Here is a 26621-nt window from a genome sequence, read left to right on the forward strand (position 1 = left end):
AAAAAATGAAATACTTAGGTAGGCATCTCGATCGCCCCATCTGCTACATTCATTGTCCTATTAGATGCTATTTTCCAAAAAGCAGAGTCACCACTCACATGTGCTGGTAATAAATATGTTGCGGGCAGTAGACAATGAAAGGGCTGAACCCCGACCAGACATTCTAACTCTAGCATCTCTATATTAAAAAGCATTTCTAGGCAATATCTAGCATGTGAATAAAAGTAGGCAAGATCCACCGATGAATCTGGCAAAAGTCCCCAACGATTTTGTGCACACTTGTTCTCTCACCTGAATGCAGCGCCACCTTGTAGCCATCGGATGTAACTGCAGCTCACAAAATGTTATATCAGAGAGCAAGTTGAGAGGACTCCAAGAGGCAGATGTCCATGGAAAAAGCCTCTCACGACAGCAGGAAGGTTGGATATTTCAAGATGGCAACATTTCCTGTCCAACGTCCTCACGTCCCGAACGCTCCCAAACGCTCAAAAGCCTCGCCCTCACCGGGTAGATCTCTGGCTCCCAGTTAAAATCAAATCCTGAGCATGCTAGCGCTAGGATCAAAGAGAGAGGAGAGGGTTAGAGAGCTGCTATCTTGGTAAAGGCCTGAAACTGCTAGTTCCCAAGAGGGTCTGCACTTTCAGTTATGACTGACTGTGAGACGAGAAGATGAAGATTTTCTGCACCCAGCATACATTGCAGCATGCTTAGGCAAATGAGGAGCGAGACCCACCAATCCCTCACCACTTCGCTGAAAGCTCCTCCTCTGCATAAAGAGAACACTTTTACAAGGGAGCAGAGTGGCACAGCGGAAGCGTGCTGGGCCCATAACCCAGAGGTCGATGGATCGAAACCATCCTCTGCTATAATATTTCTTGTTTTTTCTTCTGAGAACCAATCTGTCATTTCCACGCTACCAGCAAGGAAAAGCGCAGGCTTGTGCTAGCTATGTGAGAAAAGACTTCTCAACTATCTGTCTCTGCTGAAATACAAGAGAGTGATCGCCAAAGGATCAACCCCATACTTTGAAAGTAAAGATACCCAATTATAAGCATAAATGACTGGTGGGACCTTCACACGTTTTTCTGGGCATGCTTTGAATGTCATTCTTGCCTTTTCGTTCTGCTCTTATCATTCTCCTGGGCATTTCATGGAAGGCACTCTCTTTCTCTTCGCTGTTTTGCTTCCAATGCTGCCTAAATATGTTCATTTCCACTATTTGTACTACTGCTTTCCATTTCTTCTCTTCTGCACAGATTTGGCCTTGGTTTCAATCCCCAGTTCCTTACCCTCTACAAGAAACTTTCTACTGCTTTTCATGTTGGTATCTAAACCAAATGCACCATTGAAACTGGTGCAAGATAGTCATTGAACTCGGGGTTGTAATCTTTAGAACCGAGAGCACCCACATCATAGGGCGTTGGTGGTATACTGGTGAGCATAGCTGCTTCCCAAGCAGTTGACCCGGGTTCGATTCCCGGCCAATGCAGTGCAAATTTTTATATGTTCTCCAAGCAGGATTTGTTTTAATGCAACATGTCACAAAACGGAAATATCATGAACAGATTAATCAGACGTTAAATTAAAAAAAAATGAAATACTTAGGCAGGCATCTCGATCGCCCCATCTGCTACATTAATTGTCCTATTAGATGCTATTTTCCAAAAAGCAGAGTCACCACTCACATGTGCTGGTAATAAATATGTTGCGGGCGGTAGACAATGAAAGGGCTGAACCCCGACCAGACATTCTAACTCTAGCATCTCTATATTAAAAAGCATTTCTAGGCAATATCTAGCATGTGAATAAAAGTAGGCAAGATCCACCGATGAATCTGGCAAAAGTCCCCAACGATTTTGTGCACACTTGTTCTCTCACCTGAATGCAGCGCCACCTTGTAGCCATCGGATGTAACTGCAGCTCACAAAATGTTATATCAGAGAGCAAGTTGAGAGGACTCCAAGAGGCAGATGTCCATGGAAAGAGCCTCTCACGACAGCAGGAAGGTTGGATATTTCAAGATGGCAACATTTCCTGTCCAATGTCCTCACGTCCCGAACGCTCTCAAATGCTCAAAAGCCTCACACCGGGCAAGCCCTCACCGGGTAGATCTCTGGCTCCCAGTTAAAATCAAATCCTGAGCATGCTAGCGCTAGGATCAAAGAGAGAGGAGAGGGTTAGAGAGCTGCTATCTTGGTAAAGGCCTGAAACTGCTAGTTCCCAAGAGGGTCTGCACTTTCAGTTATGACTGACTGTGAGACGAGAAGATGAAGATTTTCTGCACCCAGCATACATTGCAGCATGCTTAGGCAAATGAGGAGCGAGACCCACCAATCCCTCGCCACTTCGCTGAAAGCTCCTCCTCTGCATAAAGAGAACACTTTTACAAGGGAGCAGAGTGGCGCAGCGGAAGCGTGCTGGGCCCATAACCCAGAGGTCGATGGATCGAAACCATCCTCTGCTATAATATTTCTTGTTTTTTCTTCTTAGAACCAATCTGTTATTTCCACGCTACCAGCAAGGAAAAGCGCAGGCTTGTGCTAGCTATGTGAGAAAAGACTTCTCAACTATCTGTCTCTGCTGAAATACAAGAGAGTGATCGCCAAAGGATCAACCCCATACTTTGAAAGTAAAGATACCCAATTATAAGCATAAATGACAGGTGGGACCGTCACACGTTTTTCTGGGCATGCTTTGAATGTCATTCTTGCCTTTTCGTTCTGCTCTTATCATTCTCCTGGGCATTTCATGGAAGGCACTCTCTTTCTCTTCGCTGCTTTGCTTCCAATGCTGCCTAAATATGTTCATTTCCACTATTTGTACTACTGCTTTCCATTTCTTCTCTTCTGCACAGATTTGGCCTTGGTTTCAATCCCCAGTTCCTTACCCTCTACAAGAAACTTTCTACTGCTTTTCATGTTGGTATCTAAACCAAATGCACCATTGAAACTGGTGCAAGATAGTCATTGAACTCGGGGTTGTAATCTTTAGAACCGAGAGCAACCACATCATAGGGCGTTGGTGGTATAGTGGTGAGCATAGCTGCTTCCCAAGCAGTTGACCCGGGTTCGATTCCCGGCCAATGCAGTGCAAATTTTTATATGTTCTCCAAGCAGGATTTGTTTTAATGCAACATGTCACAAAACGGAAATATCATGAACAGATTAATCAGACGTTAAATTAAAAAAAAAATGAAATACTTAGGCAGGCATCTCGATCGCCCCATCTGCTACATTAATTGTCCTATTAGATGCTATTTTCCAAAAAGCAGAGTCACCACTCACATGTGCTGGTAATAAATATGTTGCGGGCGGTAGACAATGAAAGGGCTGAACCCCGACCAGACATTCTAACTCTAGCATCTCTATATTAAAAAGCATTTCTAGGCAATATCTAGCATGTGAATAAAAGTAGGCAAGATCCACCGATGAATCTGGCAAAAGTCCCCAACGATTTTGTGCACACTTGTTCTCTCACCTGAATGCAGCGCCACCTTGTAGCCATCGGATGTAACTGCAGCTCACAAAATGTTATATCAGAGAGCAAGTTGAGAGGACTCCAAGAGGCAGATGTCCATGGAACGAGCCTCTCACGACAGCAGGAAGGTTGGATATTTCAAGATGGCAACATTTCCTGTCCAATCTCCTCACGTCCCGAACGCTCCCAAACGCTCAAAAGCCTCACACCGGGCAAGCCCTCACCGGGTAGATCTCTGGCTCCCAGTTAAAATCAAATCCTGAGCATGCTAGCGCTAGGATCAAAGAGAGAGGAGAGGGTTAGAGAGCTGCTATCTTGGTAAAGGCCTGAAACTGCTAGTTCCCAAGAGGGTCTGCACTTTCAGTTATGACTGACTGTGAGACGAGAAGATGAAGATTTTCTGCACCCAGCATACATTGCAGCATGCTTAGGCAAATGAGGAGCAAGACCCACCAATCCCTCGCCACTTCGCTGAAAGCTCCTCCTCTGCATAAAGAGAACACTTTTACAAGGGAGCAGAGTGGCGCAGCGGAAGCGTGCTGGGGCCATAACCCAGAGGTCGATGGATCGAAACCATCCTCTGCTATAATATTTCTTGTTTTTTCTTCTGAGAACCAATCTGTCATTTCCACGCTACCAGCAAGGAAAAGCGCAGGCTTGTGCTAGCTATGTGAGAAAAGACTTCTCAACTATCTGTCTCTGCTGAAATACAAGAGAGTGATCGCCAAAGGATCAACCCCATACTTTGAAAGTAAAGATACCCAATTATAAGCATAAATGACTGGTGGGACCGTCACACGTTTTTCTGGGCATGCTTTGAATGTCATTCTTGCCTTTTCGTTCTGCTCTTATCATTCTCCTGGGCATTTCATGGAAGGCACTCTCTTTCTCTTCGCTGCTTTGCTTCCAATTCTGCCTAAATATGTTCATTTCCACTATTTGTACTACTGCTTTCCATTTCTTCTCTTCTGCACAGATTTGGCCTTGGTTTCAATCCCCAGTTCCTTACCCTCTACAAGAAACTTTCTACTGCTTTTCATGTTGGTATCTAAACCAAATGCACCATTGAAAGTGGTGCAAGATAGTCATTGAACTTGGGGTTGTAATCTTTAGAACCGAGAGCACCCACATCATAGGGCGTTGGTGGTATAGTGGTGAGCATAGCTGCTTCCCAAGCAGTTGACCCGGGTTTGATTCCCGGCCAATGCAGTGCAAATTTTTATATGTTCTCCAAGCAGGATTTGTTTTAATGCAACATGTCACAAAACGGAAATATCATGAACAGATTAATCAGACGTTAAATTAAAAAAAAAATGAAATACTTAGGCAGGCATCTCGATCGCCCCATCTGCTACATTCATTGTCCTATTAGATGCTATTTTCCAAAAAGCAGAGTCACCACTCACATGTGCTGGTAATAAATATGTTGCGGGCGGTAGACAATGAAAGGGCTGAACCCCGACCAGACATTCTAACTCTAGCATCTCTATATTAAAAAGCATTTCTAGGCAATATCTAGCATGTGAATAAAAGTAGGCAAGATCCACTGATGAATCTGGCAAAAGTCCCCAACGATTTTGTGCACACTTGTTCTCTCACCTGAATGCAGCGCCACCTTGTAGCCATCGGATGTAACTGCAGCTCACAAAATGTTATATCAGAGAGCAAGTTGAGAGGACTCCAAGAGGCAGATGTCCATGGAAAGAGCCTCTCACGACAGCAGGAAGGTTGGATATTTCAAGATGGCAACATTTCCTGTCCAACGTCCTCACGTCCCGAACACTCCCAAACGCTCAAAAGCCTCGCCCTCACCGGGTAGATCTCTGGCTCCCAGTTAAAATCAAATCCTGAGCATGCTAGCGCTAGGATCAAAGAGAGAGGAGAGGGTTAGAGAGCTGCTATCTTGGTAAAGGCCTGAAACTGCTAGTTCCCAAGAGGGTCTGCACTTTCAGTTATGACTGACTGTGAGACGAGAAGATGAAGATTTTCTGCACCCAGCATACATTGCAGCATGCTTAGGCAAATGAGGAGCGAGACCCACCAATCCCTCGCCACTTCGCTGAAAGCTCCTCCTCTGCATAAAGAGAACACTTTTACAAGGGAGCAGAGTGGCGCAGCGGAAGCGTGCTGGGGCCATAACCCAGAGGTCGATGGATCGAAACCATCCTCTGCTATAATATTTCTTGTTTTTTCTTCTGAGAACCAATCTGTCATTTCCACGCTACCAGCAAGGAAAAGCGCAGGCTTGTGCTAGCTATGTGAGAAAAGACTTCTCAACTATCTTTCTCTGCTGAAATACAAGAGAGTGATCGCCAAAGGATCAACCCCATACTTTGAAAGTAAAGATACCCAATTATAAGCATAAATGACTGGTGGGACCGTCACACGTTTTTCTGGGCATGCTTTGAATGTCATTCTTGCCTTTTCGTTCTGCTCTTATCATTCTCCTGGGCATTTCATGGAAGGCACTCTCTTTCTCTTCGCTGCTTTGCTTCCAATGCTGCCTAAATATGTTCATTTCCACTATTTGTACTACTGCTTTCCATTTCTTCTCTTCTGCACAGATTTGGCCTTGGTTTCAATCCCCAGTTCCTTACCCTCTACAAGAAACTTTCTACTGCTTTTCATGTTGGTATCTAAACCAAATGCACCATTGAAACTGGTGCAAGATAGTCATTGAACTTGGGGTTGTAATCTTTAGAACGAGAGCAACCACATCATAGGGCGTTGGTGGTATAGTGGTGAGCATAGCTGCTTCCCAAGCAGTTGACCCGGGTTCGATTCCCGGCCAATGCAGTGCAAATTTTTATATGTTCTCCAAGCAGGATTTGTTTTAATGCAACATGTCACAAAACGGAAATATCATGAACAGATTAATCAGACGTTAAATTAAAAAAAAAATGAAATACTTAGGCAGGCATCTCGATCGCCCCATCTGCTACATTAATTGTCCTATTAGATGCTATTTTCCAAAAAGCAGAGTCACCACTCACATGTGCTGGTAATAAATATGTTGCGGGCGGTAGACAATGAAAGGGCTGAACCCCGACCAGACATTCTAACTCTAGCATCTCTATATTAAAAAGCATTTCTAGGCAATATCTAGCATGTGAATAAAAGTAGGCAAGATCCACCGATGAATCTGGCAAAAGTCCCCAACGATTTTGTGCACACTTGTTCTCTCACCTGAATGCAGCGCCACCTTGTAGCCATCGGATGTAACTGCAGCTCACAAAATGTTATATCAGAGAGCAAGTTGAGAGGACTCCAAGAGGCAGATGTCCATGGAACGAGCCTCTCACGACAGCAGGAAGGTTGGATATTTCAAGATGGCAACATTTCCTGTCCAATCTCCTCACGTCCCGAACGCTCCCAAACGCTCAAAAGCCTCACACCGGGCAAGCCCTCACCGGGTAGATCTCTGGCTCCCAGTTAAAATCAAATCCTGAGCATGCTAGCGCTAGGATCAAAGAGAGAGGAGAGGGTTAGAGAGCTGCTATCTTGGTAAAGGCCTGAAACTGCTAGTTCCCAAGAGGGTCTGCACTTTCAGTTATGACTGACTGTGAGACGAGAAGATGAAGATTTTCTGCACCCAGCATACATTGCAGCATGCTTAGGCAAATGAGGAGCGAGACCCACCAATCCCTCGCCACTTCGCTGAAAGCTCCTCCTCTGCATAAAGAGAACACTTTTACAAGGGAGCAGAGTGGCGCAGCGGAAGCGTGCTGGGGCCATAACCCAGAGGTCGATGGATCGAAACCATCCTCTGCTATAATATTTCTTGTTTTTTCTTCTGAGAACCAATCTGTCATTTCCACGCTACCAGCAAGGAAAAGCGCAGGCTTGTGCTAGCTATGTGAGAAAAGACTTCTCAACTATCTGTCTCTGCTGAAATACAAGAGAGTGATCGCCAAAGGATCAACCCCATACTTTGAAAGTAAAGATACCCAATTATAAGCATAAATGACTGGTGGGACCGTCACACGTTTTTCTGGGCATGCTTTGAATGTCATTCTTGCCTTTTCGTTCTGCTCTTATCATTCTCCTGGGCATTTCATGGAAGGCACTCTCTTTCTCTTCGCTGCTTTGCTTCCAATGCTGCCTAAATATGTTCATTTCCACTATTTGTACTACTGCTTTCCATTTCTTCTCTTCTGCACAGATTTGGCCTTGGTTTCAATCCCCAGTTCCTTACCCTCTACAAGAAACTTTCTACTGCTTTTCATGTTGGTATCTAAACCAAATGCACCATTGAAACTGGTGCAAGATAGTCATTGAACTTGGGGTTGTAATCTTTAGAACCGAGAGCACCCACATCATAGGGCGTTGGTGGTATAGTGGTGAGCATAGCTGCTTCCCAAGCAGTTGACCCGGGTTCGATTCCCGGCCAATGCAGTGCAAATTTTTATATGTTCTCCAAGCAGGATTTGTTTTAATGCAACATGTCACAAAACGGAAATATCATGAACAGATTAATCAGACGTTAAATTAAAAAAAAAATGAAATACTTAGGCAGGCATCTCGATCGCCCCATCTGCTACATTAATTGTCCTATTAGATGCTATTTTCCAAAAAGCAGAGTCACCACTCACATGTGCTGGTAATAAATATGTTGCGGGCGGTAGACAATGAAAGGGCTGAACCCCGACCAGACATTCTAACTCTAGCATCTCTATATTAAAAAGCATTTCTAGGCAATATCTAGCATGTGAATAAAAGTAGGCAAGATCCACCGATGAATCTGGCAAAAGTCCCCAACGATTTTGTGCACACTTGTTCTCTCACCTGAATGCAGCGCCACCTTGTAGCCATCGGATGTAACTGCAGCTCACAAAATGTTATATCAGAGAGCAAGTTGAGAGGACTCCAAGAGGCAGATGTCCATGGAAAGAGCCTCTCACGACAGCAGGAAGGTTGGATATTTCAAGATGGCAACATTTCCTGTCCAACGTCCTCACGTCCCGAACGCTCCCAAACGCTCAAAAGCCTCGCCCTCACCGGGTAGATCTCTGGCTCCCAGTTAAAATCAAATCCTGAGCATGCTAGCGCTAGGATCAAAGAGAGAGGAGAGGGTTAGAGAGCTGCTATCTTGGTAAAGGCCTGAAACTGCTAGTTCCCAAGAGGGTCTGCACTTTCAGTTATGACTGACTGTGAGACGAGAAGATGAAGATTTTCTGCACCCAGCATACATTGCAGCATGCTTAGGCAAATGAGGAGCGAGACCCACCAATCCCTCGCCACTTCTCTGAAAGCTCCTCCTCTGCATAAAGAGAACACTTTATCAAGGGAGCAGAGTGGCGCAGCGGAACCGTGCTGGGCCCATAACCCAGAGGTCGATGGATCGAAACCATCCTCTGCTATAATATTTCTTGTTTTTTCTTCTGAGAACCAATCTGTCATTTCCACGCTACCAGCAAGGAAAAGCGCAGGCTTGTGCTAGCTATGTGAGAAAAGACTTCTCAACTATCTGTCTCTGCTGAAATACAAGAGAGTGATCGCCAAAGGATCAACCCCATACTTTGAAAGTAAAGATACCCAATTATAAGCATAAATGACTGGTGGGACCTTCACACGTTTTTCTGGGCATGCTTTGAATGTCATTCTTGCCTTTTCGTTCTGCTCTTATCATTCTCCTGGGCATTTCATGGAAGGCACTCTCTTTCTCTTCGCTGTTTTGCTTCCAATGCTGCCTAAATATGTTCATTTCCACTATTTGTACTACTGCTTTCCATTTCTTCTCTTCTGCACAGATTTGGCCTTGGTTTCAATCCCCAGTTCCTTACCCTCTACAAGAAACTTTCTACTGCTTTTCATGTTGGTATCTAAACCAAATGCACCATTGAAACTGGTGCAAGATAGTCATTGAACTCGGGGTTGTAATCTTTAGAACCGAGAGCAACCACATCATAGGGCGTTGGTGGTATAGTGGTGAGCATAGCTGCTTCCCAAGCAGTTGACCCGGGTTCGATTCCCGGCCAATGCAGTGCAAATTTTTATATGTTCTCCAAGCAGGATTTGTTTTAATGCAACATGTCACAAAACGGAAATATCATGAACAGATTAATCAGACGTTAAATAAAAAAAAAAATGAAATACTTAGGCAGGCATCTCGATCGCCCCATCTGCTACATTCATTGTCCTATTAGATGCTATTTTCCAAAAAGCAGAGTCACCACTCACATGTGCTGGTAATAAATATGTTGCGGGCGGTAGACAATGAAAGGGCTGAACCCCGACCAGACATTTTAACTGTAGCATCTCTATATTAAAAAGCATTTCTAGGCAATATCTAGCATGTGAATAAAAGTAGGCAAGATCCACCGATGAATCTGGCAAAAGTCCCCAACGATTTTGTGCACACTTGTTCTCTCACCTGAATGCAGCGCCACCTTGTAGCCATCGGATGTAACTGCAGCTCACAAAATGTTATATCAGAGAGCAAGTTGAGAGGACTCCAAGAGGCAGATGTCCATGGAAAGAGCCTCTCACGACAGCAGGAAGGTTGGATATTTCAAGATGGCAACATTTCCTGTCCAACGTCCTCACGTCCCGAACGCTCCCAAACGCTCAAAAGCCTCGCCCTCACCGGGTAGATCTCTGGCTCCCAGTTAAAATCAAATCCTGAGCATGCTAGCGCTAGGATCAAAGAGAGAGGAGAGGGTTAGAGAGCTGCTATCTTGGTAAAGGCCTGAAACTGCTAGTTCCCAAGAGGGTCTGCACTTTCAGTTATGACTGACTGTGAGACGAGAAGATGAAGATTTTCTGCACCCAGCATACATTGCAGCATGCTTAGGCAAATGAGGAGCGAGACCCACCAATCCCTCGCCACTTCGCTGAAAGCTCCTCCTCTGCATAAAGAGAACACTTTTACAAGGGAGCAGAGTGGCGCAGCGGAAGCGTGCTGGGGCCATAACCCAGAGGTCGATGGATCGAAACCATCCTCTGCTATAATATTTCTTGTTTTTTCTTCTGAGAACCAATCTGTCATTTCCACGCTACCAGCAAGGAAAAGCGCAGGCTTGTGCTAGCTATGTGAGAAAAGACTTCTCAACTATCTGTCTCTGCTGAAATACAAGAGAGTGATCGCCAAAGGATCAACCCCATACTTTGAAAGTAAAGATACCCAATTATAAGCATAAATGACTGGTGGGACCGTCACACGTTTTTCTGGGCATGCTTTGAATGTCATTCTTGCCTTTTCGTTCTGCTCTTATCATTCTCCTGGGCATTTCATGGAAGGCACTCTCTTTCTCTTCGCTGCTTTGCTTCCAATGCTGCCTAAATATGTTCATTTCCACTATTTGTACTACTGCTTTCCATTTCTTCTCTTCTGCACAGATTTGGCCTTGGTTTCAATCCCCAGTTCCTTACCCTCTACAAGAAACTTTCTACTGCTTTTCATGTTGGTATCTAAACCAAATGCACCATTGAAACTGGTGCAAGATAGTGATTGAACTCGGGGTTGTAATCTTTAGAACCGAGAGCAAACACATCATAGGGCGTTGGTGGTATAGTGGTGAGCATAGCTGCTTCCCAAGCAGTTGACCCGGGTTCGATTCCCGGCCAATGCAGTGCAAATTTTTATATGTTCTCCAAGCAGGATTTGTTTTACTGCAACATGTCACAAAACGGAAATATCATGAACAGATTAATCAGACGTTAAATTTAAAAAAAAATGAAATACTTAGGTAGGCATCTCGATCGCCCCATCTGCTACATTCATTGTCCTATTAGATGCTATTTTCCAAAAAGCAGAGTCACCACTCACATGTGCTGGTAATAAATATGTTGCGGGCAGTAGACAATGAAAGGGCTGAACCCCGACCAGACATTCTAACTCTAGCATCTCTATATTAAAAAGCATTTCTAGGCAATATCTAGCATGTGAATAAAAGTAGGCAAGATCCACCGATGAATCTGGCAAAAGTCCCCAACGATTTTGTGCACACTTGTTCTCTCACCTGAATGCAGCGCCACCTTGTAGCCATCGGATGTAACTGCAGCTCACAAAATGTTATATCAGAGAGCAAGTTGAGAGGACTCCAAGAGGCAGATGTCCATGGAAAAAGCCTCTCACGACAGCAGGAAGGTTGGATATTTCAAGATGGCAACATTTCCTGTCCAACGTCCTCACGTCCCGAACGCTCCCAAACGCTCAAAAGCCTCGCGCTCACCGGGTAGATCTCTGGCTCCCAGTTAAAATCAAATCCTGAGCATGCTAGCGCTAGGATCAAAGAGAGAGGAGAGGGTTAGAGAGCTGCTATCTTGGTAAAGGCCTGAAACTGCTAGTTCCCAAGAGGGTCTGCACTTTCAGTTATGACTGACTGTGAGACGAGAAGATGAAGATTTTCTGCACCCAGCATACATTGCAGCATGCTTAGGCAAATGAGGAGCGAGACCCACCAATCCCTCACCACTTCGCTGAAAGCTCCTCCTCTGCATAAAGAGAACACTTTTACAAGGGAGCAGAGTGGCACAGCGGAAGCGTGCTGGGCCCATAACCCAGAGGTCGATGGATCGAAACCATCCTCTGCTATAATATTTCTTGTTTTTTCTTCTGAGAACCAATCTGTCATTTCCACGCTACCAGCAAGGAAAAGCGCAGGCTTGTGCTAGCTATGTGAGAAAAGACTTCTCAACTATCTGTCTCTGCTGAAATACAAGAGAGTGATCGCCAAAGGATCAACCCCATACTTTGAAAGTAAAGATACCCAATTATAAGCATAAATGACTGGTGGGACCTTCACACGTTTTTCTGGGCATGCTTTGAATGTCATTCTTGCCTTTTCGTTCTGCTCTTATCATTCTCCTGGGCATTTCATGGAAGGCACTCTCTTTCTCTTCGCTGTTTTGCTTCCAATGCTGCCTAAATATGTTCATTTCCACTATTTGTACTACTGCTTTCCATTTCTTCTCTTCTGCACAGATTTGGCCTTGGTTTCAATCCCCAGTTCCTTACCCTCTACAAGAAACTTTCTACTGCTTTTCATGTTGGTATCTAAACCAAATGCACCATTGAAACTGGTGCAAGATAGTCATTGAACTCGGGGTTGTAATCTTTAGAACCGAGAGCACCCACATCATAGGGCGTTGGTGGTATAGTGGTGAGCATAGCTGCTTCCCAAGCAGTTGACCCGGGTTCGATTCCCGGCCAATGCAGTGCAAATTTTTATATGTTCTCCAAGCAGGATTTGTTTTAATGCAACATGTCACAAAACGGAAATATCATGAACAGATTAATCAGACGTTAAATTAAAAAAAAATGAAATACTTAGGCAGGCATCTCGATCGCCCCATCTGCTACATTAATTGTCCTATTAGATGCTATTTTCCAAAAAGCAGAGTCACCACTCACATGTGCTGGTAATAAATATGTTGCGGGCGGTAGACAATGAAAGGGCTGAACCCCGACCAGACATTCTAACTCTAGCATCTCTATATTAAAAAGCATTTCTAGGCAATATCTAGCATGTGAATAAAAGTAGGCAAGATCCACCGATGAATCTGGCAAAAGTCCCCAACGATTTTGTGCACACTTGTTCTCTCACCTGAATGCAGCGCCACCTTGTAGCCATCGGATGTAACTGCAGCTCACAAAATGTTATATCAGAGAGCAAGTTGAGAGGACTCCAAGAGGCAGATGTCCATGGAAAGAGCCTCTCACGACAGCAGGAAGGTTGGATATTTCAAGATGGCAACATTTCCTGTCCAATGTCCTCACGTCCCGAACGCTCCCAAATGCTCAAAAGCCTCACACCGGGCAAGCCCTCACCGGGTAGATCTCTGGCTCCCAGTTAAAATCAAATCCTGAGCATGCTAGCGCTAGGATCAAAGAGAGAGGAGAGGGTTAGAGAGCTGCTATCTTGGTAAAGGCCTGAAACTGCTAGTTCCCAAGAGGGTCTGCACTTTCAGTTATGACTGACTGTGAGACGAGAAGATGAAGATTTTCTGCACCCAGCATACATTGCAGCATGCTTAGGCAAATGAGGAGCGAGACCCACCAATCCCTCGCCACTTCGCTGAAAGCTCCTCCTCTGCATAAAGAGAACACTTTTACAAGGGAGCAGAGTGGCGCAGCGGAAGCGTGCTGGGCCCATAACCCAGAGGTCGATGGATCGAAACCATCCTCTGCTATAATATTTCTTGTTTTTTCTTCTTAGAACCAATCTGTTATTTCCACGCTACCAGCAAGGAAAAGCGCAGGCTTGTGCTAGCTATGTGAGAAAAGACTTCTCAACTATCTGTCTCTGCTGAAATACAAGAGAGTGATCGCCAAAGGATCAACCCCATACTTTGAAAGTAAAGATACCCAATTATAAGCATAAATGACTGGTGGGACCGTCACACGTTTTTCTGGGCATGCTTTGAATGTCATTCTTGCCTTTTCGTTCTGCTCTTATCATTCTCCTGGGCATTTCATGGAAGGCACTCTCTTTCTCTTCGCTGCTTTGCTTCCAATTCTGCCTAAATATGTTCATTTCCACTATTTGTACTACTGCTTTCCATTTCTTCTCTTCTGCACAGATTTGGCCTTGGTTTCAATCCCCAGTTCCTTACCCTCTACAAGAAACTTTCTACTGCTTTTCATGTTGGTATCTAAACCAAATGCACCATTGAAAGTGGTGCAAGATAGTCATTGAACTTGGGGTTGTAATCTTTAGAACCGAGAGCACCCACATCATAGGGCGTTGGTGGTATAGTGGTGAGCATAGCTGCTTCCCAAGCAGTTGACCCGGGTTTGATTCCCGGCCAATGCAGTGCAAATTTTTATATGTTCTCCAAGCAGGATTTGTTTTAATGCAACATGTCACAAAACGGAAATATCATGAACAGATTAATCAGACGTTAAATTAAAAAAAAAATGAAATACTTAGGCAGGCATCTCGATCGCCCCATCTGCTACATTCATTGTCCTATTAGATGCTATTTTCCAAAAAGCAGAGTCACCACTCACATGTGCTGGTAATAAATATGTTGCGGGCGGTAGACAATGAAAGGGCTGAACCCCGACCAGACATTCTAACTCTAGCATCTCTATATTAAAAAGCATTTCTAGGCAATATCTAGCATGTGAATAAAAGTAGGCAAGATCCACTGATGAATCTGGCAAAAGTCCCCAACGATTTTGTGCACACTTGTTCTCTCACCTGAATGCAGCGCCACCTTGTAGCCATCGGATGTAACTGCAGCTCACAAAATGTTATATCAGAGAGCAAGTTGAGAGGACTCCAAGAGGCAGATGTCCATGGAAAGAGCCTCTCACGACAGCAGGAAGGTTGGATATTTCAAGATGGCAACATTTCCTGTCCAACGTCCTCACGTCCCGAACACTCCCAAACGCTCAAAAGCCTCGCCCTCACCGGGTAGATCTCTGGCTCCCAGTTAAAATCAAATCCTGAGCATGCTAGCGCTAGGATCAAAGAGAGAGGAGAGGGTTAGAGAGCTGCTATCTTGGTAAAGGCCTGAAACTGCTAGTTCCCAAGAGGGTCTGCACTTTCAGTTATGACTGACTGTGAGACGAGAAGATGAAGATTTTCTGCACCCAGCATACATTGCAGCATGCTTAGGCAAATGAGGAGCGAGACCCACCAATCCCTCGCCACTTCGCTGAAAGCTCCTCCTCTGCATAAAGAGAACACTTTTACAAGGGAGCAGAGTGGCGCAGCGGAAGCGTGCTGGGGCCATAACCCAGAGGTCGATGGATCGAAACCATCCTCTGCTATAATATTTCTTGTTTTTTCTTCTGAGAACCAATCTGTCATTTCCACGCTACCAGCAAGGAAAAGCGCAGGCTTGTGCTAGCTATGTGAGAAAAGACTTCTCAACTATCTTTCTCTGCTGAAATACAAGAGAGTGATCGCCAAAGGATCAACCCCATACTTTGAAAGTAAAGATACCCAATTATAAGCATAAATGACTGGTGGGACCGTCACACGTTTTTCTGGGCATGCTTTGAATGTCATTCTTGCCTTTTCGTTCTGCTCTTATCATTCTCCTGGGCATTTCATGGAAGGCACTCTCTTTCTCTTCGCTGCTTTGCTTCCAATGCTGCCTAAATATGTTCATTTCCACTATTTGTACTACTGCTTTCCATTTCTTCTCTTCTGCACAGATTTGGCCTTGGTTTCAATCCCCAGTTCCTTACCCTCTACAAGAAACTTTCTACTGCTTTTCATGTTGGTATCTAAACCAAATGCACCATTGAAACTGGTGCAAGATAGTCATTGAACTTGGGGTTGTAATCTTTAGAACGAGAGCAACCACATCATAGGGCGTTGGTGGTATAGTGGTGAGCATAGCTGCTTCCCAAGCAGTTGACCCGGGTTCGATTCCCGGCCAATGCAGTGCAAATTTTTATATGTTCTCCAAGCAGGATTTGTTTTAATGCAACATGTCACAAAACGGAAATATCATGAACAGATTAATCAGACGTTAAATTAAAAAAAAAATGAAATACTTAGGCAGGCATCTCGATCGCCCCATCTGCTACATTAATTGTCCTATTAGATGCTATTTTCCAAAAAGCAGAGTCACCACTCACATGTGCTGGTAATAAATATGTTGCGGGCGGTAGACAATGAAAGGGCTGAACCCCGACCAGACATTCTAACTCTAGCATCTCTATATTAAAAAGCATTTCTAGGCAATATCTAGCATGTGAATAAAAGTAGGCAAGATCCACCGATGAATCTGGCAAAAGTCCCCAACGATTTTGTGCACACTTGTTCTCTCACCTGAATGCAGCGCCACCTTGTAGCCATCGGATGTAACTGCAGCTCACAAAATGTTATATCAGAGAGCAAGTTGAGAGGACTCCAAGAGGCAGATGTCCATGGAACGAGCCTCTCACGACAGCAGGAAGGTTGGATATTTCAAGATGGCAACATTTCCTGTCCAATCTCCTCACGTCCCGAACGCTCCCAAACGCTCAAAAGCCTCACACCGGGCAAGCCCTCACCGGGTAGATCTCTGGCTCCCAGTTAAAATCAAATCCTGAGCATGCTAGCGCTAGGATCAAAGAGAGAGGAGAGGGTTAGAGAGCTGCTATCTTGGTAAAGGCCTGAAACTGCTAGTTCCCAAGAGGGTCTGCACTTTCAGTTATGACTGACTGTGAGACGAGAAGATGAAGATTTTCTGCACCCAGCATACATTGCAGCATGCTTAGGCAAATGAGGAGCGAGACCCACCAATCCCTCGCCACTTCGCTGAAAGCTCCTCCTCTGCATAAAGAGAACACTTTTACAAGGGAGCAGAGTGGCGCAGCGGAAGCGTGCTGGGGCCATAACCCAGAGGTCGATGGATCGAAACCATCCTCTGCTATAATATTTCTTGTTTTTTCTTCTGAGAACCAATCTGTCATTTCCACGCTACCAGCAAGGAAAAGCGCAGGCTTGTGCTAGCTATGTGAGAAAAGACTTCTCAACTATCTGTCTCTGCTGAAATACAAGAGAGTGATCGCCAAAGGATCAACCCCATACTTTGAAAGTAAAGATACCCAATTATAAGCATAAATGACTGGTGGGACCGTCACACGTTTTTCTGGGCATGCTTTGAATGTCATTCTTGCCTTTTCGTTCTGCTCTTATCATTCTCCTGGGCATTTCATGGAAGGCACTCTCTTTCTCTTCGCTGCTTTGCTTCCAATGCTGCCTAAATATGTTCATTTCCACTATTTGTACTACTGCTTTCCATTTCTTCTCTTCTGCACAGATTTGGCCTTGGTTTCAATCCCCAGTTCCTTACCCTCTACAAGAAACTTTCTACTGCTTTTCATGTTGGTATCTAAACCAAATGCACCATTGAAACTGGTGCAAGATAGTCATTGAACTTGGGGTTGTAATCTTTAGAACCGAGAGCACCCACATCATAGGGCGTTGGTGGTATAGTGGTGAGCATAGCTGCTTCCCAAGCAGTTGACCCGGGTTCGATTCCCGGCCAATGCAGTGCAAATTTTTATATGTTCTCCAAGCAGGATTTGTTTTAATGCAACATGTCACAAAACGGAAATATCATGAACAGATTAATCAGACGTTAAATTAAAAAAAAAATGAAATACTTAGGCAGGCATCTCGATCGCCCCATCTGCTACATTAATTGTCCTATTAGATGCTATTTTCCAAAAAGCAGAGTCACCACTCACATGTGCTGGTAATAAATATGTTGCGGGCGGTAGACAATGAAAGGGCTGAACCCCGACCAGACATTCTAACTCTAGCATCTCTATATTAAAAAGCATTTCTAGGCAATATCTAGCATGTGAATAAAAGTAGGCAAGATCCACCGATGAATCTGGCAAAAGTCCCCAACGATTTTGTGCACACTTGTTCTCTCACCTGAATGCAGCGCCACCTTGTAGCCATCGGATGTAACTGCAGCTCACAAAATGTTATATCAGAGAGCAAGTTGAGAGGACTCCAAGAGGCAGATGTCCATGGAAAGAGCCTCTCACGACAGCAGGAAGGTTGGATATTTCAAGATGGCAACATTTCCTGTCCAACGTCCTCACGTCCCGAACGCTCCCAAACGCTCAAAAGCCTCGCCCTCACCGGGTAGATCTCTGGCTCCCAGTTAAAATCAAATCCTGAGCATGCTAGCGCTAGGATCAAAGAGAGAGGAGAGGGTTAGAGAGCTGCTATCTTGGTAAAGGCCTGAAACTGCTAGTTCCCAAGAGGGTCTGCACTTTCAGTTATGACTGACTGTGAGACGAGAAGATGAAGATTTTCTGCACCCAGCATACATTGCAGCATGCTTAGGCAAATGAGGAGCGAGACCCACCAATCCCTCGCCACTTCTCTGAAAGCTCCTCCTCTGCATAAAGAGAACACTTTAACAAGGGAGCAGAGTGGCGCAGCGGAACCGTGCTGGGCCCATAACCCAGAGGTCGATGGATCGAAACCATCCTCTGCTATAATATTTCTTGTTTTTTCTTCTGAGAACCAATCTGTCATTTCCACGCTACCAGCAAGGAAAAGCGCAGGCTTGTGCTAGCTATGTGAGAAAAGACTTCTCAACTATCTGTCTCTGCTGAAATACAAGAGAGTGATCGCCAAAGGATCAACCCCATACTTTGAAAGTAAAGATACCCAATTATAAGCATAAATGACTGGTGGGACCTTCACACGTTTTTCTGGGCATGCTTTGAATGTCATTCTTGCCTTTTCGTTCTGCTCTTATCATTCTCCTGGGCATTTCATGGAAGGCACTCTCTTTCTCTTCGCTGTTTTGCTTCCAATGCTGCCTAAATATGTTCATTTCCACTATTTGTACTACTGCTTTCCATTTCTTCTCTTCTGCACAGATTTGGCCTTGGTTTCAATCCCCAGTTCCTTACCCTCTACAAGAAACTTTCTACTGCTTTTCATGTTGGTATCTAAACCAAATGCACCATTGAAACTGGTGCAAGATAGTCATTGAACTCGGGGTTGTAATCTTTAGAACCGAGAGCAACCACATCATAGGGCGTTGGTGGTATAGTGGTGAGCATAGCTGCTTCCCAAGCAGTTGACCCGGGTTCGATTCCCGGCCAATGCAGTGCAAATTTTTATATGTTCTCCAAGCAGGATTTGTTTTAATGCAACATGTCACAAAACGGAAATATCATGAACAGATTAATCAGACGTTAAATAAAAAAAAAAATGAAATACTTAGGCAGGCATCTCGATCGCCCCATCTGCTACATTCATTGTCCTATTAGATGCTATTTTCCAAAAAGCAGAGTCACCACTCACATGTGCTGGTAATAAATATGTTGCGGGCGGTAGACAATGAAAGGGCTGAACCCCGACCAGACATTTTAACTGTAGCATCTCTATATTAAAAAGCATTTCTAGGCAATATCTAGCATGTGAATAAAAGTAGGCAAGATCCACCGATGAATCTGGCAAAAGTCCCCAACGATTTTGTGCACACTTGTTCTCTCACCTGAATGCAGCGCCACCTTGTAGCCATCGGATGTAACTGCAGCTCACAAAATGTTATATCAGAGAGCAAGTTGAGAGGACTCCAAGAGGCAGATGTCCATGGAAAGAGCCTCTCACGACAGCAGGAAGGTTGGATATTTCAAGATGGCAACATTTCCTGTCCAACGTCCTCACGTCCCGAACGCTCCCAAACGCTCAAAAGCCTCGCCCTCACCGGGTAGATCTCTGGCTCCCAGTTAAAATCAAATCCTGAGCATGCTAGCGCTAGGATCAAAGAGAGAGGAGAGGGTTAGAGAGCTGCTATCTTGGTAAAGGCCTGAAACTGCTAGTTCCCAAGAGGGTCTGCACTTTCAGTTATGACTGACTGTGAGACGAGAAGATGAAGATTTTCTGCACCCAGCATACATTGCAGCATGCTTAGGCAAATGAGGAGCGAGACCCACCAATCCCTCGCCACTTCGCTGAAAGCTCCTCCTCTGCATAAAGAGAACACTTTTACAAGGGAGCAGAGTGGCGCAGCGGAAGCGTGCTGGGGCCATAACCCAGAGGTCGATGGATCGAAACCATCCTCTGCTATAATATTTCTTGTTTTTTCTTCTGAGAACCAATCTGTCATTTCCACGCTACCAGCAAGGAAAAGCGCAGGCTTGTGCTAGCTATGTGAGAAAAGACTTCTCAACTATCTGTCTCTGCTGAAATACAAGAGAGTGATCGCCAAAGGATCAACCCCATACTTTGAAAGTAAAGATACCCAATTATAAGCATAAATGACTGGTGGGACCGTCACACGTTTTTCTGGGCATGCTTTGAATGTCATTCTTGCCTTTTCGTTCTGCTCTTATCATTCTCCTGGGCATTTCATGGAAGGCACTCTCTTTCTCTTCGCTGCTTTGCTTCCAATGCTGCCTAAATATGTTCATTTCCACTATTTGTACTACTGCTTTCCATTTCTTCTCTTCTGCACAGATTTGGCCTTGGTTTCAATCCCCAGTTCCTTACCCTCTACAAGAAACTTTCTACTGCTTTTCATGTTGGTATCTAAACCAAATGCACCATTGAAACTGGTGCAAGATAGTGATTGAACTCGGGGTTGTAATCTTTAGAACCGAGAGCAAACACATCATAGGGCGTTGGTGGTATAGTGGTGAGCATAGCTGCTTCCCAAGCAGTTGACCCGGGTTCGATTCCCGGCCAATGCAGTGCAAATTTTTATATGTTCTCCAAGCAGGATTTGTTTTACTGCAACATGTCACAAAACGGAAATATCATGAACAGATTAATCAGACGTTAAATTTAAAAAAAAATGAAATACTTAGGTAGGCATCTCGATCGCCCCATCTGCTACATTCATTGTCCTATTAGATGCTATTTTCCAAAAAGCAGAGTCACCACTCACATGTGCTGGTAATAAATATGTTGCGGGCAGTAGACAATGAAAGGGCTGAACCCCGACCAGACATTCTAACTCTAGCATCTCTATATTAAAAAGCATTTCTAGGCAATATCTAGCATGTGAATAAAAGTAGGCAAGATCCACCGATGAATCTGGCAAAAGTCCCCAACGATTTTGTGCACACTTGTTCTCTCACCTGAATGCAGCGCCACCTTGTAGCCATCGGATGTAACTGCAGCTCACAAAATGTTATATCAGAGAGCAAGTTGAGAGGACTCCAAGAGGCAGATGTCCATGGAAAAAGCCTCTCACGACAGCAGGAAGGTTGGATATTTCAAGATGGCAACATTTCCTGTCCAACGTCCTCACGTCCCGAACGCTCCCAAACGCTCAAAAGCCTCGCGCTCACCGGGTAGATCTCTGGCTCCCAGTTAAAATCAAATCCTGAGCATGCTAGCGCTAGGATCAAAGAGAGAGGAGAGGGTTAGAGAGCTGCTATCTTGGTAAAGGCCTGAAACTGCTAGTTCCCAAGAGGGTCTGCACTTTCAGTTATGACTGACTGTGAGACGAGAAGATGAAGATTTTCTGCACCCAGCATACATTGCAGCATGCTTAGGCAAATGAGGAGCGAGACCCACCAATCCCTCACCACTTCGCTGAAAGCTCCTCCTCTGCATAAAGAGAACACTTTTACAAGGGAGCAGAGTGGCACAGCGGAAGCGTGCTGGGCCCATAACCCAGAGGTCGATGGATCGAAACCATCCTCTGCTATAATATTTCTTGTTTTTTCTTCTGAGAACCAATCTGTCATTTCCACGCTACCAGCAAGGAAAAGCGCAGGCTTGTGCTAGCTATGTGAGAAAAGACTTCTCAACTATCTGTCTCTGCTGAAATACAAGAGAGTGATCGCCAAAGGATCAACCCCATACTTTGAAAGTAAAGATACCCAATTATAAGCATAAATGACTGGTGGGACCTTCACACGTTTTTCTGGGCATGCTTTGAATGTCATTCTTGCCTTTTCGTTCTGCTCTTATCATTCTCCTGGGCATTTCATGGAAGGCACTCTCTTTCTCTTCGCTGTTTTGCTTCCAATGCTGCCTAAATATGTTCATTTCCACTATTTGTACTACTGCTTTCCATTTCTTCTCTTCTGCACAGATTTGGCCTTGGTTTCAATCCCCAGTTCCTTACCCTCTACAAGAAACTTTCTACTGCTTTTCATGTTGGTATCTAAACCAAATGCACCATTGAAACTGGTGCAAGATAGTCATTGAACTCGGGGTTGTAATCTTTAGAACCGAGAGCACCCACATCATAGGGCGTTGGTGGTATAGTGGTGAGCATAGCTGCTTCCCAAGCAGTTGACCCGGGTTCGATTCCCGGCCAATGCAGTGCAAATTTTTATATGTTCTCCAAGCAGGATTTGTTTTAATGCAACATGTCACAAAACGGAAATATCATGAACAGATTAATCAGACGTTAAATTAAAAAAAAATGAAATACTTAGGCAGGCATCTCGATCGCCCCATCTGCTACATTAATTGTCCTATTAGATGCTATTTTCCAAAAAGCAGAGTCACCACTCACATGTGCTGGTAATAAATATGTTGCGGGCGGTAGACAATGAAAGGGCTGAACCCCGACCAGACATTCTAACTCTAGCATCTCTATATTAAAAAGCATTTCTAGGCAATATCTAGCATGTGAATAAAAGTAGGCAAGATCCACCGATGAATCTGGCAAAAGTCCCCAACGATTTTGTGCACACTTGTTCTCTCACCTGAATGCAGCGCCACCTTGTAGCCATCGGATGTAACTGCAGCTCACAAAATGTTATATCAGAGAGCAAGTTGAGAGGACTCCAAGAGGCAGATGTCCATGGAAAGAGCCTCTCACGACAGCAGGAAGGTTGGATATTTCAAGATGGCAACATTTCCTGTCCAATGTCCTCACGTCCCGAACGCTCCCAAATGCTCAAAAGCCTCACACCGGGCAAGCCCTCACCGGGTAGATCTCTGGCTCCCAGTTAAAATCAAATCCTGAGCATGCTAGCGCTAGGATCAAAGAGAGAGGAGAGGGTTAGAGAGCTGCTATCTTGGTAAAGGCCTGAAACTGCTAGTTCCCAAGAGGGTCTGCACTTTCAGTTATGACTGACTGTGAGACGAGAAGATGAAGATTTTCTGCACCCAGCATACATTGCAGCATGCTTAGGCAAATGAGGAGCGAGACCCACCAATCCCTCGCCACTTCGCTGAAAGCTCCTCCTCTGCATAAAGAGAACACTTTTACAAGGGAGCAGAGTGGCGCAGCGGAAGCGTGCTGGGCCCATAACCCAGAGGTCGATGGATCGAAACCATCCTCTGCTATAATATTTCTTGTTTTTTCTTCTTAGAACCAATCTGTTATTTCCACGCTACCAGCAAGGAAAAGCGCAGGCTTGTGCTAGCTATGTGAGAAAAGACTTCTCAACTATCTGTCTCTGCTGAAATACAAGAGAGTGATCGCCAAAGGATCAACCCCATACTTTGAAAGTAAAGATACCCAATTATAAGCATAAATGACAGGTGGGACCGTCACACGTTTTTCTGGGCATGCTTTGAATGTCATTCTTGCCTTTTCGTTCTGCTCTTATCATTCTCCTGGGCATTTCATGGAAGGCACTCTCTTTCTCTTCGCTGCTTTGCTTCCAATGCTGCCTAAATATGTTCATTTCCACTATTTGTACTACTGCTTTCCATTTCTTCTCTTCTGCACAGATTTGGCCTTGGTTTCAATCCCCAGTTCCTTACCCTCTACAAGAAACTTTCTACTGCTTTTCATGTTGGTATCTAAACCAAATGCACCATTGAAACTGGTGCAAGATAGTCATTGAACTCGGGGTTGTAATCTTTAGAACCGAGAGCAACCACATCATAGGGCGTTGGTGGTATAGTGGTGAGCATAGCTGCTTCCCAAGCAATTGACCCGGGTTCGATTCCCGGCCAATGCAGTGCAAATTTTTATATGTTCTCCAAGCAGGATTTGTTTTAATGCAACATGTCACAAAACGGAAATATCATGAACAGATTAATCAGACGTTAAATTAAAAAAAAAATGAAATACTTAGGCAGGCATCTCGATCGCCCCATCTGCTACATTCATTGTCCTATTAGATGCTATTTTCCAAAAAGCAGAGTCACCACTCACATGTGCTGGTAATAAATATGTTGCGGGCGGTAGACAATGAAAGGGCTGAACCCCGACCAGACATTCTAACTGTAGCATCTCTATATTAAAAAGCATTTCTAGGCAATATCTAGCATGTGAATAAAAGTAGGCAAGATCCACCGATGAATCTGGCAAAAGTCCCCAACGATTTTGTGCACACTTGTTCTCTCACCTGAATGCAGCGCCACCTTGTAGCCATCGGATGTAACTGCAGCTCACAAAATGTTATATCAGAGAGCAAGTTGAGAGGACTCCAAGAGGCAGATGTCCATGGAAAGAGCCTCTCACGACAGCAGGAAGGTTGGATATTTCAAGATGGCAACATTTCCTGTCCAACGTCCTCACGTCCCGAACGCTCCCAAACGCTCAAAAGCCTCACACCGGGCAAGCCCTCAGCGGGTAGATCTCTGGCTCCCAGTTAAAATCAAATCCTGAGCATGCTAGCGCTAGGATCAAAGAGAGAGGAGAGGGTTAGAGAGCTGCTATCTTGGTAAAGGCCTGAAACTGCTAGTTCCCAAGAGGGTCTGCACTTTCAGTTATGACTGACTGTGAGACGAGAAGATGAAGATTTTCTGCACCCAGCATACATTGCAGCATGCTTAGGCAAATGAGGAGCGAGACCCACCAATCCCTCGCCACTTCGCTGAAAGCTCCTCCTCTGCATAAAGAGAACACTTTTACAAGGGAGCAGAGTGGCGCAGCGGAAGCGTGCTGGGCCCATAACCCAGAGGTCGATGGATCGAAACCATCCTCTGCTATAATATTTCTTGTTTTTTCTTCTGAGAACCAATCTGTCATTTCCACGCTACCAGCAAGGAAAAGCGCAGGCTTGTGCTAGCTATGTGAGAAAAGACTTCTCAACTATCTGTCTCTGCTGAAATACAAGAGAGTGATCGCCAAAGGATCAACCCCATACTTTGAAAGTAAAGATACCCAATTATAAGCATAAATGACTGGTGGGACCGTCACACGTTTTTCTGGGCATGCTTTGAATGTCATTCTTGCCTTTTCGTTCTGCTCTTATCATTCTCCTGGGCATTTCATGGAAGGCACTCTCTTTCTCTTCGCTGCTTTGCTTCCAATGCTAGCTAAATATGTTCATTTCCACTATTTGTACTACTGCTTTCCATTTCTTCTCTTCTGCACAGATTTGGCCTTGGTTTCAATCCCCAGTTCCTTACCCTCTACAAGAAACTTTCTACTGCTTTTCATGTTGGTATCTAAACCAAATGCACCATTGAAACTGGTGCAAGATAGTCATTGAACTCGGGGTTGTAATCTTTAGAACCGAGAGCAACCACATCATAGGGCGTTGGTGGTATAGTGGTGAGCATAGCTGCTTCCCAAGCAGTTGACCCGGGTTCGATTCCCGGCCAATGAAGTGCACATTTTTATATGTTCTCCAAGCAGGATTTGTTTTAATGCAACATGTCACAAAACGGAAATATCATGAACAGATTAATCAGACGTTAAATTAAAAAAAAAATGAAATACTTAGGCAGGCATCTCGATCGCCCCATCTGCTACATTCATTGTCCTATTAGATGCTATTTTCCAAAAAGCAGAGTCACCACTCACATGTGCTGGTAATAAATATGTTGCGGGCGGTAGACAATGAAAGGGCTGAACCCCGACCAGACATTCTAACTGTAGCATCTCTATATTAAAAAGCATTTCTAGGCAATATCTAGCATGTGAATAAAAGTAGGCAAGATCCACCGATGAATCTGGCAAAAGTCCCCAACGATTTTGTGCACACTTGTTCTCTCACCTGAATGCAGCGCCACCTTGTAGCCATCGGATGTAACTGCAGCTCACAAAATGTTATATCAGAGAGCAAGTTGAGAGGACTCCAAGAGGCAGATGTCCATGGAAAGAGCCTCTCACGACAGCAGGAAGGTTGGATATTTCAAGATGGCAACATTTCCTGTCCAACGTCCTCACGTCCCGAACGCTCCCAAACGCTCAAAAGCCTCGCCCTCACCGGGTAGATCTCTGGCTCCCAGTTAAAATCAAATCCTGAGCATGCTAGCGCTAGGATCAAAGAGAGAGGAGAGGGTTAGAGAGCTGCTATCTTGGTAAAGGCCTGAAACTGCTAGTTCCCAAGAGGGTCTGCACTTTCAGTTATGACTGACTGTGAGACGAGAAGATGAAGATTTTCTGCACCCAGCATACATTGCAGCATGCTTAGGCAAATGAGGAGCGAGACCCACCAATCCCTCGCCACTTCTCTGAAAGCTCCTCCTCTGCATAAAGAGAACACTTTTACAAGGGAGCAGAGTGGCGCAGCGGAACCGTGCTGGGCCCATAACCCAGAGGTCGATGGATCGAAACCATCCTCTGCTATAATATTTCTTGTTTTTTCTTCTGAGAACCAATCTGTCATTTCCACGCTACCAGCAAGGAAAAGCGCAGGCTTGTGCTAGCTATGTGAGAAAAGACTTCTCAACTATCTGTCTCTGCTGAAATACAAGAGAGTGATCGCCAAAGGATCAACCCCATACTTTGAAAGTAAAGATACCCAATTATAAGCATAAATGACTGGTGGGACCTTCACACGTTTTTCTGGGCATGCTTTGAATGTCATTCTTGCCTTTTCGTTCTGCTCTTATCATTCTCCT

At 44.7% G+C, this 26621-nt stretch overlaps 13 non-coding genes across 13 annotated transcripts; all 13 read left to right on the forward strand.

The window, feature by feature from the left end:
- Nucleotides 1-3015: 3015 nt before the first annotated feature.
- On the forward strand, nucleotides 3016-3087 carry TRNAG-CCC (transfer RNA glycine (anticodon CCC)). The gene has a single exon. It is a non-coding gene; the product is annotated as a tRNA-Gly (tRNA).
- Nucleotides 3088-4614: 1527 nt separating this feature from the next.
- On the forward strand, nucleotides 4615-4686 carry TRNAG-CCC (transfer RNA glycine (anticodon CCC)). The gene has a single exon. It is a non-coding gene; the product is annotated as a tRNA-Gly (tRNA).
- Nucleotides 4687-6201: 1515 nt separating this feature from the next.
- TRNAG-CCC (transfer RNA glycine (anticodon CCC)) lies at nucleotides 6202-6273 on the forward strand. The gene has a single exon. It is a non-coding gene; the product is annotated as a tRNA-Gly (tRNA).
- Nucleotides 6274-7800: 1527 nt separating this feature from the next.
- On the forward strand, nucleotides 7801-7872 carry TRNAG-CCC (transfer RNA glycine (anticodon CCC)). The gene has a single exon. It is a non-coding gene; the product is annotated as a tRNA-Gly (tRNA).
- Nucleotides 7873-9388: 1516 nt separating this feature from the next.
- On the forward strand, nucleotides 9389-9460 carry TRNAG-CCC (transfer RNA glycine (anticodon CCC)). Its single transcript has one exon. It is a non-coding gene; the product is annotated as a tRNA-Gly (tRNA).
- A 1516-nt stretch (nucleotides 9461-10976) lies between these two features.
- Nucleotides 10977-11048, forward strand: TRNAG-CCC (transfer RNA glycine (anticodon CCC)). Its single transcript has one exon. It is a non-coding gene; the product is annotated as a tRNA-Gly (tRNA).
- Nucleotides 11049-12564: 1516 nt separating this feature from the next.
- On the forward strand, nucleotides 12565-12636 carry TRNAG-CCC (transfer RNA glycine (anticodon CCC)). The gene has a single exon. It is a non-coding gene; the product is annotated as a tRNA-Gly (tRNA).
- A 1526-nt stretch (nucleotides 12637-14162) lies between these two features.
- Nucleotides 14163-14234, forward strand: TRNAG-CCC (transfer RNA glycine (anticodon CCC)). Its single transcript has one exon. It is a non-coding gene; the product is annotated as a tRNA-Gly (tRNA).
- Nucleotides 14235-15749: 1515 nt separating this feature from the next.
- TRNAG-CCC (transfer RNA glycine (anticodon CCC)) lies at nucleotides 15750-15821 on the forward strand. The gene has a single exon. It is a non-coding gene; the product is annotated as a tRNA-Gly (tRNA).
- Nucleotides 15822-17348: 1527 nt separating this feature from the next.
- Nucleotides 17349-17420, forward strand: TRNAG-CCC (transfer RNA glycine (anticodon CCC)). The gene has a single exon. It is a non-coding gene; the product is annotated as a tRNA-Gly (tRNA).
- Nucleotides 17421-18936: 1516 nt separating this feature from the next.
- TRNAG-CCC (transfer RNA glycine (anticodon CCC)) lies at nucleotides 18937-19008 on the forward strand. The gene has a single exon. It is a non-coding gene; the product is annotated as a tRNA-Gly (tRNA).
- Nucleotides 19009-20524: 1516 nt separating this feature from the next.
- Nucleotides 20525-20596, forward strand: TRNAG-CCC (transfer RNA glycine (anticodon CCC)). Its single transcript has one exon. It is a non-coding gene; the product is annotated as a tRNA-Gly (tRNA).
- Nucleotides 20597-22112: 1516 nt separating this feature from the next.
- On the forward strand, nucleotides 22113-22184 carry TRNAG-CCC (transfer RNA glycine (anticodon CCC)). Its single transcript has one exon. It is a non-coding gene; the product is annotated as a tRNA-Gly (tRNA).
- Nucleotides 22185-26621: the final 4437 nt, after the last annotated feature.

The sequence above is a fragment of the Triturus cristatus genome, chromosome 11, assembly GCF_964204655.1.
Source record: "Triturus cristatus chromosome 11, aTriCri1.1, whole genome shotgun sequence".
NCBI classification, from domain to species: domain Eukaryota; kingdom Metazoa; phylum Chordata; class Amphibia; order Caudata; family Salamandridae; genus Triturus; species Triturus cristatus.